The sequence below is a fragment of the Prenolepis imparis genome, unplaced genomic scaffold (genome assembly GCF_030444845.1).
Source record: "Prenolepis imparis isolate NDT839.2.m4 unplaced genomic scaffold, iyPreImpa1.0 SCAF_720, whole genome shotgun sequence".
Lineage (NCBI taxonomy): Eukaryota > Metazoa > Arthropoda > Insecta > Hymenoptera > Formicidae > Prenolepis > Prenolepis imparis.
This window is the reverse complement of record NW_028141878.1, coordinates 1-12642: the sequence shown is the minus strand read 5'-3', so window position 1 is coordinate 12642 and position 12642 is coordinate 1. Positions and strand designations below refer to the sequence as shown.

The 12642-nt window shown below is 37.4% G+C and overlaps 2 pseudogenes; both read right to left on the bottom strand.

Moving 5' to 3' along the window:
* Positions 1-4: 4 nt before the first annotated feature.
* LOC145948808 (uncharacterized) lies at positions 5-919 on the bottom strand (annotated as a pseudogene).
* Positions 920-11057: 10138 nt separating this feature from the next.
* On the bottom strand, positions 11058-11761 carry LOC145948809 (uncharacterized; annotated as a pseudogene).
* Between the last annotated feature and the right edge of the window lie 881 nt (positions 11762-12642).

The following is a 12642-nucleotide window of genomic DNA, read 5'->3' as shown; positions in this document are numbered from 1 at the left end:
AACCCATCTTTGAATCTTTGAAAATACCACCGTCACTGCGACGACCATAGACTCCTATATCAACGAACGTGAACATATATTGTGCGTCACAGATTCCAAGAAGCACAATACTATGATTATTCTTATAGTTATAGTAAGATGATCCTGCGTTAGGTGGACACTGCAAAAAGAATAATCATTTAGACATCAAACTTGTAATCTTCAATGATAAATGTAGCATTGATCATAGATAACATTACCTCAATAATAACACGTTTGCCATCAATTACTCCTATATAATGATTGAAATCCCATCTCTCTTGAAATTCTTTAGCAAAATATAGCCATTCTTCTGCAGTTTTTGATGATGGCATCACTTCCTGGCGGATAGAGTTCCATATAGCATCGCATGTTTCACCTATAACGTGGCTTATTGTTGATACTCCAGCGAGATAATGAAACGACATCGAATGCATCGAATCACCAGTTGTTAAATATCTAAATACATATAATTAGATCAAATATTATTATTTTTTGAATTTATGTAATGCAATTATAAATAAAGACAAACAAACCTCAATGTTATGGACAGTCGCTCTGCAGGAAGTAATGATTCTCTAATCACTGTTTGTTTAGTGATTGCAGGTGCTACTGAATGTAACAATTCTTCAAATTGTGTAGCTGTCATACGATAATAATTCAGGAACTTCTCTGGTGTTAGTCTCGATACAGATGCATAATAAAATTCATGTTCATGTCCTTTTTCAAATAATGGATCAATCCAAAATCTCTTTTTTTTATATATTTTTTTTTAATTTATACGTTCATTTATGCATACAGCTGCTATTAGTTTAGTTCGTCGTTGTGCCTCCTCATTTTTGTTGTGCACAATCGCGACAAGTTGACAGGCCCACTCGTGATATCTTTCTTCATATGACATTTTGGAGTATTTATTTTACACGACACAATCAAATAATCGTCAAAAATTTATCGCTAGCCCATTTACACGAGCGACAGTCGAAGTCAGCGACATATGAAATCACGACTTGTTTGTCGCTGAATATGAGCGACGAGCGACACCATGAACACGTACCTTAAAGGATCTGAAAATAATAAAAGAATAAATTATTATTAAGCCGAAATTAGAAAGTCCGGTCACAACCTAACCTTGAAACCGGAGGTTTCAGTCACTCTCACACCGGAGCGCCCGCCAACCCCTAGGTGCTTGATTCCATCGAGGACGAGCGAGGACGGAGGCGACCCGAGAAAACTGACAGCAAGGAAGGAGCGACGCACAGATCCTGACGGAATCGAGCGTATCGTATTGGTCCTGGAGGAGCTGACAGGATGCCAATCACCAATGGCATCAACGAGCAGCGCGGAGCAGCGCTAACTGTAAATATGTTATAATAGGTTAAGAAAAATATATAAGTTTATATTAAAACCGCGGAAAAAGCGCGAAAGTGCAACAAAGTGCACAAGTCCAAGAGCGGTTATACGTGCAATAACTGCACTTCGCTATACTTGTAAGTTCCAAGCCTCCTAATGAGCGCGTATCGATCCGAGGCACAATATCGGAGGGTATTTTGTCGAAAGACGTAGGTCTCGCGATTGTTAATTTTTTTATTTAATAACACGTTATTCTTGACAAGTATCAGTTTTTTTTGTATAGCGTCGGTTAAGACGGCAAGAGAAACGCGTAAAGCGAGATCTAGTTTTATTTGTAACGTCCGGGAAGACGTAGGAGTCGCAACGTGCGATATCATTTAATTTTGTAACATTTTGCTCTTGCGACAGAAGTCATTTTTTAGTTATAACGAGCGCAAGACCGGAAGTAGCGATTTCCCGTTATATATTTTATTTTGTTTTTAATGTCCGAACGAGCGTAGGACGAAATTAACATTTATTTCTCTAACAATAACACACTTCACTCTTGTAACCAAGCGGCGAGGGGCGGCGCTACAGTTGAGCCGCCGAATGAGAAGTGGTGGGGATGGCCCCAGAGTGGGGAGCGCTTATAAGTGGGCGAGCGCGAGGGAGCTCGAGGCTTTTTGTTCACCGGCAGTCTCGATGTACGGAGCACGTGCGAGAATAAATCGAGATACGAACATAAGTCGTTCGCGTGCTACAACCGGTATCAAAAGATATATCGGATTGCGAACCGAAAATTGTGAGTCGCGTCGTAACAAGGATACGCATCGATCGGTCTGTACGTGACGGTAGCAATTGTAAACGCCGTGATTATCAAGTGCGTAGCGACGCACATTGTAAATGGGTAATAGCGCGTGTGAAGATAATCTGTGAAGCCCTGTTGGGAAAAAGAAACAGTTTTATAATAAATATAATATTTATTTTGATAAAATTGTGTCGAATACTTACCGGGAGAAATACCTGGTGAAATCCCACGAAGTCCTCAGTCATCCTGGTACCCATCTGCGTCGTCGTTGATATCCGTGCTGACCAGCGAATCCTGTTTCGTGCTCGGAAGTCCAGCGGTGATCCCTGAAACAAAGAAAAAGGGAATTAATAAGCGGAATATGGAAGAGGGAAATTAGGATCGGGAATACTTAACTGCGCGGTTAGGAAATTGCGTAACGGGCGGCAGACATCTGGTCGTACCATTCACCGTCGTCATCGAGAGAGGTGCGGCGTCATTCGGAAGCGTCTGCGAAGGAAGCGGCTTCTGAAAACAAAAAAATCACTGTGAGTCCGAAGGATTAGCAGTTATCCTTGACTGTTGAAGGTCAAACAATCTGGCGACCGTGTTAACAAGGTAAGAGAAACCTACCAAAACATAATTGTATATCTCGCCAACATAAAGTCCGGTTAGAACCAAACCTAACATTGCGACCGACCGTAGAATCGGCCAACCCGGACAATACCACGCTGGTCGCTGGTTCGGACGACTAGCAGCAACCGGAGGACGAGCCTGGAAGTCAGCGGGAGCAGACCAAGGCACGGCAAGTTAGCGAGCATACCTGTAAATAAATTAACACATATATTAATTTTCATATTGTTAAAACATACTTAGATTTATAATTACATATTTGAATTACATTAGTTTAAACACAATAAACAAAAAGAAAACAAAAAAATATAATATAATCAAGATAAACCAAAAATATAGAGTTAATAGCAGAGATAAGATCTATTATTATTAGCGGTAAGGTTAATATAGAAATACGCATAGCGCATCTCGAGAAACACGCTGACACCAAAATTATAACGTTTGGAAAAGATTATTATAATTATGTTAAAGATTTTAGTTGATTTCAATTCTAGTTTTGAGAAAACATTTATTTTAACGACCAGAGACTTTGATTCACATTCAAACAAGTGTAAAAGGATGTATGCATGTAACGACATCCAAATATATAAAGTCTAAACAATTAGTAGGTTGACTGGTTATTCCAAACTTAAAAAAAATAAATAGATTAAATTAACAAGCATTGGAATGCACATATAAAGGTCAGAGAGATGCAGCGCAGCGATCAAATATAGAAAAATAAAATTAAGTTAAAATAACTATAGATAAGAATGTATATATTGTATATAATAGGATAATTAATTATAGAGCGCGAGCGCGGCACGCGACGAGGAATATTTTAACTTAACTTAACGAGTAATAAGAAGGTTTTATTTTATTTTGACACGCGAAAGACGCGGAAACTATTAATTTATCTATTCAAGCAAGTTGAGTTATTTGAAGTTATATTCTATTTGATTTTGACACGCGAAAGACACGAAATATATTATTTTAATACAAAGTCAAAATTCTATTCAATAAACGTTATGTTAATAAAACAAGTTTTAAATTATTGGATTATTCAAAGCGAAAGATAACGACGCGAAGCGAGTATGCAAGAAAGAGCGAGAATAGAAATGTACGCGAAGCGAAAATCAAAAAGACATATAACACCAGTAGTAAAGCATATAGAGAGTCAGACAAGACCGAAAACCGACGCGAGCGAAGCGAGCGAGAGAATGACGAGATTGGACGATGGATACGGAGTGGGGAGACACACGCGATTGGCTAACACCAATGTAGCGGGGCGCGAACACGCGATTGGCCCGTACTCAAGTGGAGGGGAGAGCCACTATAAAAGGCGACGCTCCCAGGACTCGAAAGATATTTCGAGCGAGTCTCCAAGCGAATTCACGTCGGATCGGGAGAGAACAAATAATCGCGACGACGAATAAGCTCAAGTTACACAACGGTCGTGACTGAACGCGTAGTGCGGCGAAAGACAAAGGCGAATTTGTTGAAACACGCCAATGCGACACGGTGCGAACGCGATTTAATAAATAACGCGATTCCACGAATTTATGTAACGCGATTAAGGTACGCGACGTGACATCGCGAATATCTGTCGTAACACGTAACCGTTGATATTGTATGAACGCGAAGTAACCGGCAACGCGATTCAACAATAAATTGTAACAGTGACAACTGAATAAATTCTGTGATTCGTTAAAACAATTACGAACCCTTCAGTTAATTACCTTACGTGCGATCCGTGATCCCTCGAAGTCCCACGACACGATCCTGTAGACGAACGGTGTGGCTGCATCCCACGGCGACCTGAAACCTAAAGAAAAAAGGATTAGTGGCGGCTGAAGAAGCGAGAGGTGAACCGCTTGAGAGACGGACAGCAGCGCGTGTTGGTTGTCACAAACAACATCCACAACCTTGGTATTTGGCGGATAAAATACCTGGCGACCGCAGCAAAAGGCGAAATCATCCCGGCCTGCTGATTTAGGGAGCGTAGCGTGAGTACACTTACGACTATCTGTCCGGTCACAACCTAACCTTGCGACCGACCGCAGAGTCATCCGTTCCGGACGACAGTACGACGGTCACGGGTTCCGACGAGCAGCGACGTCCAGACGATCGTCCCAGAGAGCAGCCTGATCAGTCCACGGGACGACAAGGTAGCGGATGAATCCTGAAAATAAAAATAGAGGAATTAGTATAAGTAGAATTAAGTTAAATATATATATTCATAAAAAATAAAAAGCAGAAATAAAAATAAATAAAATCCAAAAAGCAAAAAAGATAAAAGTATAAAATAGGATAGGACAATATATTAAATAATCATAGTTAGTAAGAATTATTTGAATACTTATGTTCAATGACAGACAAGCGTCCAGAAGCGCTTGAGTTAATTTACTTTTATTTCATTCATGTTAAAGAACATATATATTGAGTTATTTATTTTGAGGATTTTCAGTTCGCAATATCTAATTTCATAAAGGTATTGTTTGAATTTATGTGTTGGTTGCAATTTAGATAATTAAAGACTGTTTAATTTAATCTTATTTGATTTTGTGTGTTATGAGCATTTGATATAATAACCAAGTTAATTGTGGACAAACCCAAAAAGTTATATATTGTTTTTCGCTTAACTAAGGGCGAACAGTTTATTGTAAGCGAAAAAGCCGAGATACGCGACGCACGATTTAGTGCAAGGTTACAGCTGTTAGGCGAACGCACGCGACGCGGGCGATACTAACTCTCACACATTGGAATACGCGCAGGAGAGAAAAAGAAACCGAGACGCGTAATAAAAACACAAAAAATCAAATAAAATATAAAAACGAAAAAACAACTAGAGTAAGTTTAATATAAGCATGCGTTTATTCAATCGCTACGCGGGTCATACTGTTAGCTATTTTTGTTTGGCATTGCCAGTTTTATTTGGATTTGATTTCGTGCGACGAAACGCGACGAAGCACGGGAGTGTCACACGCGAGGACTCGACGTAACACAGGCGGGTTAAATCAAAATGAACGCGAACACGGAGATTACACGAAACCGGAGATACCGAACGCGATCGAGAAACGCGGAAATCGCGAGAGAAATACGCGCGCGAGTAATCAAGCGAAATTAATAGATTTAGCGATCGCGGAGCGGCCAGCTGATCTCGAGAAAGGTAAACCAATCATCGAAGGACATCCGGTGATGCGGCATCCGGTCGAAACACGACATTCGCGAGAAGTAAAATTATCTAAGAATAGATACGTGTTGGAATACGCGAAACTGCGAAAAAGACACCCGACTACACGATTGAATATAATAAATAATAAATATTTATTTTGTGGAAACAAGATCGAGTGAAACGCAAAGAACGCGGCGCGATACGACAGAACACGCGCGAATAAGAAAATAGATACGAGAAATAACGCGGAAAGATATACGAATAGCAGCAATAGACTTAGAAACATTGTAAAGCTATCGAAAAGCTATAGGATAACATCTAGCGAAGCGAGCGAGATAGAGAACCGACGCGAGCGAAGCGAAGGAGAGAATGAAGCGATTGGACGAAGGATCCGAAATCATACGGTGCGTAATAGGACTACGGAATAGAGAGTGCGTCATTGAAGCAACCAATCAGCGTTATTCCGCAATCCGCATCCTGCGGAATAGAGAGTATCATTGCGTCCTGTTGTGTCCTAGTCGTATTTGAGGTTAAAGTAAACGGCATAGAGTAACCTAAGTAACACAATTAATTTTATAAACATTTTTTAAACGTTTATAAAACGTTAGATACGTTTCATAAACGTTTAAAAAACGTTTATAAAATCAGCTCTGCTACTTGGGAACATATAAAAGATGGATATGATGGAGTCGCGTGATATTGTGATGAATGAAGCAGATTCTAATGTAAGTATATATAAAAAACATTAAATATTATTTAAAAATTATTTTTATATCTATAGACCTATATAGTAATGTTGTTTGTGTTTTTTGTTCAAGTATTACAAATGCACGTATTGTAGCTACATGCTACCAAAAAAGAACTATAATTATTTGAATCATTCATGCTTCGCAAATATTGATGTTATAAAAGAAGACATTTTCGTCGACAAATTTAACTGTTTATTTAGAGGTTAGTTTATTCTTGGTTTATTTAAATATGCGTGTGTGTCACTTAATTTTTTCATTAGACATAATCTGTAGTTACTAACAGTTTGTCATAAAAGTAAGTTAATTATTACAGGTCCAGCAGATACGGTTCAAGAGTCAAAGGAGGTGGCTAACGATGACGTTAGTGAGAATGATGAACAATCTTGCTCATCTGTTGGAAAGAAGAAAACCAGAAATAAAGAGGATAAAGCCTGGACTGAGTATGATGAATTGCTAATAAATGCTGTTATGAAAAGACCTTATCTGTGGAATCACACCATCCCAGTGAAAAAGAGAAGTCCATTATCTGTCAAAGAAGCATAGCTTGAAGTTAAAAAGGAAATAGACAGTAATATTTATTTTAATATTTAAAATATAGGTATACTTTTTTGTAGGAAAAATGTTTTATGTGAAATATGTATTTATTTATAAAGTTTTAGATAAGTTTGAAGTGGAGGTAATAAGCGCTGGAGAAATCTTCGTGACTCTTACAAGAAAGCCAGGAATAAAGTGACCGAGTATATACCCAGTGGTTCAGAAGCACCAGTAACCGAGAAAAAGAAAGATGGCTTTCGGTACTATGACCAAATGGAATTCTTAAATGACTTGATGATTTCCAGGCCGTAAGTCAACAATTCTACAATTTCACTACCAACAGTTTACAATACATATAAAATATAGATAATTATTTTTAAATATACATATATTTTGCAGTTCTAAAAGTAACGTTTCAGAGGACACGTCACATGCTTTTGATCCCAACGAAGCAAGTTGCAGTAATTTCAACTTCGACAAACGTTTAGTGGAGAATGAAGAGAATAGGGAAGAGAATATATCGGGAATAAACTCAAGTATGTCCGATTTTACCAGCTTCTCAGAGCACACTAAACGTAAGTAGATAAGTTTTACTTTGGCATTGAGAAGTAACTTATATCTAAATTAGGATTATCTACATTTTTTAAATTAAATCTGAATTATTTTTATTATTGATTACTTCGATTATTATGCTGTATGTAATATAAATATGTAATAATATACAGGGCTAGTCATATTTTAAATACTTGTATTTGAAATACATTATTTGAAATATTTGTAATTTGTATTTCAGAAAGATTATTTAATATATTTTGTATTTCAAATACTTTAATAATGTATTCTGTCCAGCCCTGAATATTATACATATAATGTATATAGTGAATTATTTGTTATTAAACGAAATTGACGAAATATATATTATATTGTTCAAACACAATAAGTAAAGAAGGACATCTACGGAATATTATTAAATACCAAGATCCACTTTGACCGTAGACCATGTACGATCAAAGCGGATCTTGATGCTAAATAATATCCTGTGTGAATTTTTTTTTATTTTTCTCTAGTCCAAACTGCACAAGATTTTATCGATCTTGAAACACAATCTCAAAGTCAGAGTACGTAATTTCACAAATTAAGATAAGCAATTTAATAATATTGATGCTAATCAGCTTATTATATTGTTTTAGGTCCAAGGAAGCAGTCATCTGATGCTGAATTCAAGAAGGACTTATTAAAACTATTATCAGAAAGTAGCAAAACTCCTGACGGTGTTGAAGGATTTTTGCTTCAACTGGGCGATATTTTAAGAAAATTGCCATATAAAAATAGAAGGCAATTTGAAAATAAAATTTTGATGGATGCATTAAAAGTAGAAGAAGAGGCGGGGCTTTTATAATTTATATTTATAAAAAAACTTATATTTCGATGTAAACATTTCTTCTTTATGATAAAAAAATTATAAGATACAAAACTGTGTAGAATAGAATAAAAAGATTTCATGTTTACTTACAAAATTATTTAAGTAGTTAATTAAAATATACATCCACTTGTACATTTCTTACAGATTTCATTTAAAATTCATTATTCGCAGCTTTCTCCCACTGCCATTGAACAGCGCCTTCATTTACAAAATAATTGGCAAATCTTTCCCTATAAACCCTGGACAAATTGTGCGAAATAACATCTCGGTTAACTTGATTTCGTATATTTCTAATGCCAAGCGATGTTTGCTGCCTGTCATATCTATTATATTGTAAGTATTGTCTTTCTTGAGGACGCTTTTCAAGTTCCTTAGTGATGATGAAATTGTGTAAGCAGATAGTGGCCAACACCATCTTTTCGGCTTTCAAGATGTAGGTATTAATTGGTCTTCGAAAAATTCGCCATCTCGCTACAAGTATGCCAAAAGCACTTTCGATAACTCGTCTGGCCCTGCTGAGACGATAATTTAATATTTTTTTCTTCAAATCTAGCTGTGAACTTTTTGGATAAGGTCGCATCAAGTATGATGATAGTAGGTATGCCTCATCGCCTACCAAAACGAATGGCAACTCATATTGACCAATTACAGAAGGTGGAGGCACATTTAAAGTGTTTGCATCTAGTCCTGATTTTATTTTGCTATTAGCAAAAACTCCAGCATCGCTACGGCGACCCTCTGCTCCTACGTCTACCAAAATACACCGATAGTACGGATCTGAAATGCCAGTAAGATTGAAGTTATGGGCTTTCTTGTAATTGTAATAGAAGGAGCCACTATGAGGAGCCTGTAATTTGAATTTTAAATTAGTCTATTTCATGAATGTTAAATACAAAAAATGTCTGAATAAATTATTATTATACCTCTATTACAATGTGTTTCCCATCTATTGCTCCAATGCAGTGAGGGAAATTCCACATTGCTTCAAAATCTTCTGCAATCTTTGTCTACGCATCCTTGCTTGGTAGTGGCATAACTAAATCCTTTAATTTCAGCCAGATTTCATTACAAGTTTCATGAATTATTTGCGAAACAGTGTTTGAAGAAACTCGAAAAGCATATCCTATTGATCTCATACTGTCTCCACTGGCTAAATACCTTAAGCAAATTTGCAGCCTTGTATAAGAAGGAATCGGTTCTCTAATATTTGTTTCTTTTTCAATTCCAGGGCCTACTATTGAAAGAAGATGCTCGAAGATGTTAACATCCATTCTTAAATAATTAAAATATAACGAATGATCAGTTTCCCTCAGCATAGTAATTAAATTGTCGCTATCACCTTGGCGAAACCGCTGCTCTACTGAATAAATGGGCCTGACCCATACACTTCTTTTGTGCGAATTTTTTTCTGATAAGGCAACATAAATTGAATATAACTTGATTAAAGTTAATCTCACTTTCTCCTTTTGTGTTTTATATAATTACATAATAGAAATGGCACTAATAAAATTATGATAGTCCAATCAAATTTGTTACATAAATCTAGGTTTATTCCAAAAATAATTCCATAAATCTAGGATTTATTCCAAAAATCCCAAAAACAAAGTAATTTAGTTTTATACATACTGTTTTGTAATGAGAGTATCCTTTAAAAACAGCATTCTGTCAAAGTGCTTCCACTTTTTTTTCATTGATCCTGCAACTCCGCTGGGCTGCTTATCTTCGGCTATTTTGCGGCAGAATGTGTCTCGCAATGTTTTCCATTTCTTTTGAGCTTCTTTTGCACTCAATCGGCCTATTAATATTATATATATACAGGGTGTTTCAGACCACCCGTACCACCCATTTAAAAACTAGAGAAGTGGTTATTTCAAAAAAGTAAAAACATTTTCTTTATAAATCGGGTGCGCTCTATCGAATGGTGATATTTTCAACTTCTGGTTCCGGCCGGAAATAGGCGATTCAGACCGGAAGTGCATTTTTTTAAATGGAACATGGTATGTTTATTGCAGATTCGGATTCTATGCGAAAAAATATGAAACTTTTGTACGAAACATTTTTTCGAAAAATGTCATTTATGTTCCTTCAAACAACCTTCAAAATGTGTGTTGGCAAAAATAACGTTTTTGCATTATCTGCTCTCGGCATAACCCAGGATCTACGACGAGGACGTGGCAGATATCAGATCCCGTGTGTTTGTGTGTTTGTGTGTTTGTGTGTGTGTGTGTGGGTGTGTGTGCGTGCGCGCGCGCACCTCGTAGGGATAAGGACCCTGTGGTTCGTCGCTTCCACAGTAGTTAACGACTCCAAACCCTCCCTACGGTGTGTGTGTGTGGGGGGGGGGTGTTGGTGTGTGGATGGGTGTGTGTGTTGGTGTGTGTGGGTGTGTGTGGGTGAGTGGGTGTGTGCGTGCGTTGATATGGCTAGATGTGATTAGGCCTGATGTTCGAAATGTCCACCGTTTGCTTGAATGCAATTAAGTACTCTCCTTTCGAAATCATTTGTAGCATGAAAAATTTTATCAGCATCTAGAGAACCAATAGCGTCACGTATTCTACGAATCATATCATCTCTTGTCGTAGGGCGTTCGCGGTATACCAGATCTTTTATTCTTCCCCACAAATAGTAGTCGAGAACAGTTAGATCCGGTGATCGTGGTGGCCAATTATGTGGGCATATTTGCCTATCCATTTATCTGGAAACATGCCGTTTAGTCGTTCACGGGCAATTCCAGATGTATGCGCTGGGCACCCATCTTGCTGAAAAAACATGTTTAGGCGTAATTGTAGAGGAATATTTTCAAGTAAAGGTGGAAGATCATTTTCGAGGAAATTAGCGTACCGAACACCGTTTAGATTTCCTTCAAAGAAAAACGGTCCAACAATATGTTTTTTAACAATTCCGCACCAAATGTTGATTTTCCAAATATGTTGATGGTCTATTTCTCGAAACCAATGAGGATTCCCTTGTGCCCAGTAACGACAGTTCCAAGTATTTACAGAGCCGTCACTCGTAAATGTGCTTTCATCAGAAAATTTTATTTTCTAATGAAAGTTTTGCGGTTGTTGGCGTATCCAGTTGCAAAATTCGAGTCTGTTTCTAAAATCGGCAATCGTCAATGCTTGATGCAGAGTCATTCTGTACGAATGCAGCTTGTTTTCATGATAAATTCGCCAAATTGTACTACGACTAACACCAGATTCTTGTTCTACACGCTTTAAGGATTCATGGGGATGCAATTGAGCGAATGCAAGAATTTCTGGCGTCCTTTCGTCCCTAACTTGACGTCGAATTTGTCTACCTTTATTATGATCAGGTTGAATAATACCTTTATTAGTAATTCGCTTAGACAAACGAGAAAAAACATTGTGCGAATTAGGAGTGCGATCTGGGTATCGTTCTTGCCACAACCTCGCAGCTGCTCTAAATTGACCACCACATTCACTCACCTAAAATAAGCATCATATCTAAAGCTTCTGCGTTTGAATAGGACACGGTTGGTCAATGAGAATTCTGTTACACTATTTATTTTCTGATGAAAGTTTCGCGGTTGAGTACTCTGCGTTGATACCACTGCTTCTCTGATAAGACTCGAATTTTGCAACTGGATACGCCAACAACCGCAAAACTTTCATTAGAAAATAAAATTTTCTGATGAAAGCACATTTACGAGTGACGGCTCTGTAAATACTTGGAACTGTCGTTACTGGGCACAAGGGAATCCTCATTGGTTGACATCATCCTCAATAAAATATTAAATGTAAAATAATGCAACATATCCAAAATTTCAAGCGTCAATGTACGACTGCTATGACATCATCCTCAATGAAATATTAAATGTAAAATAATGCAACATATTCAAAATTTCAAGCGTCAATGTACGACTGCTATGACATTATCCTCAATGAAATATTAAATGTAAAATAATGCAACATATTCAAAATTTCAAGCGTCAATGTACGACTGCTATGACATCATCCTCAACGAAATATAGTACTCTGCGTTGATACCACTGCTT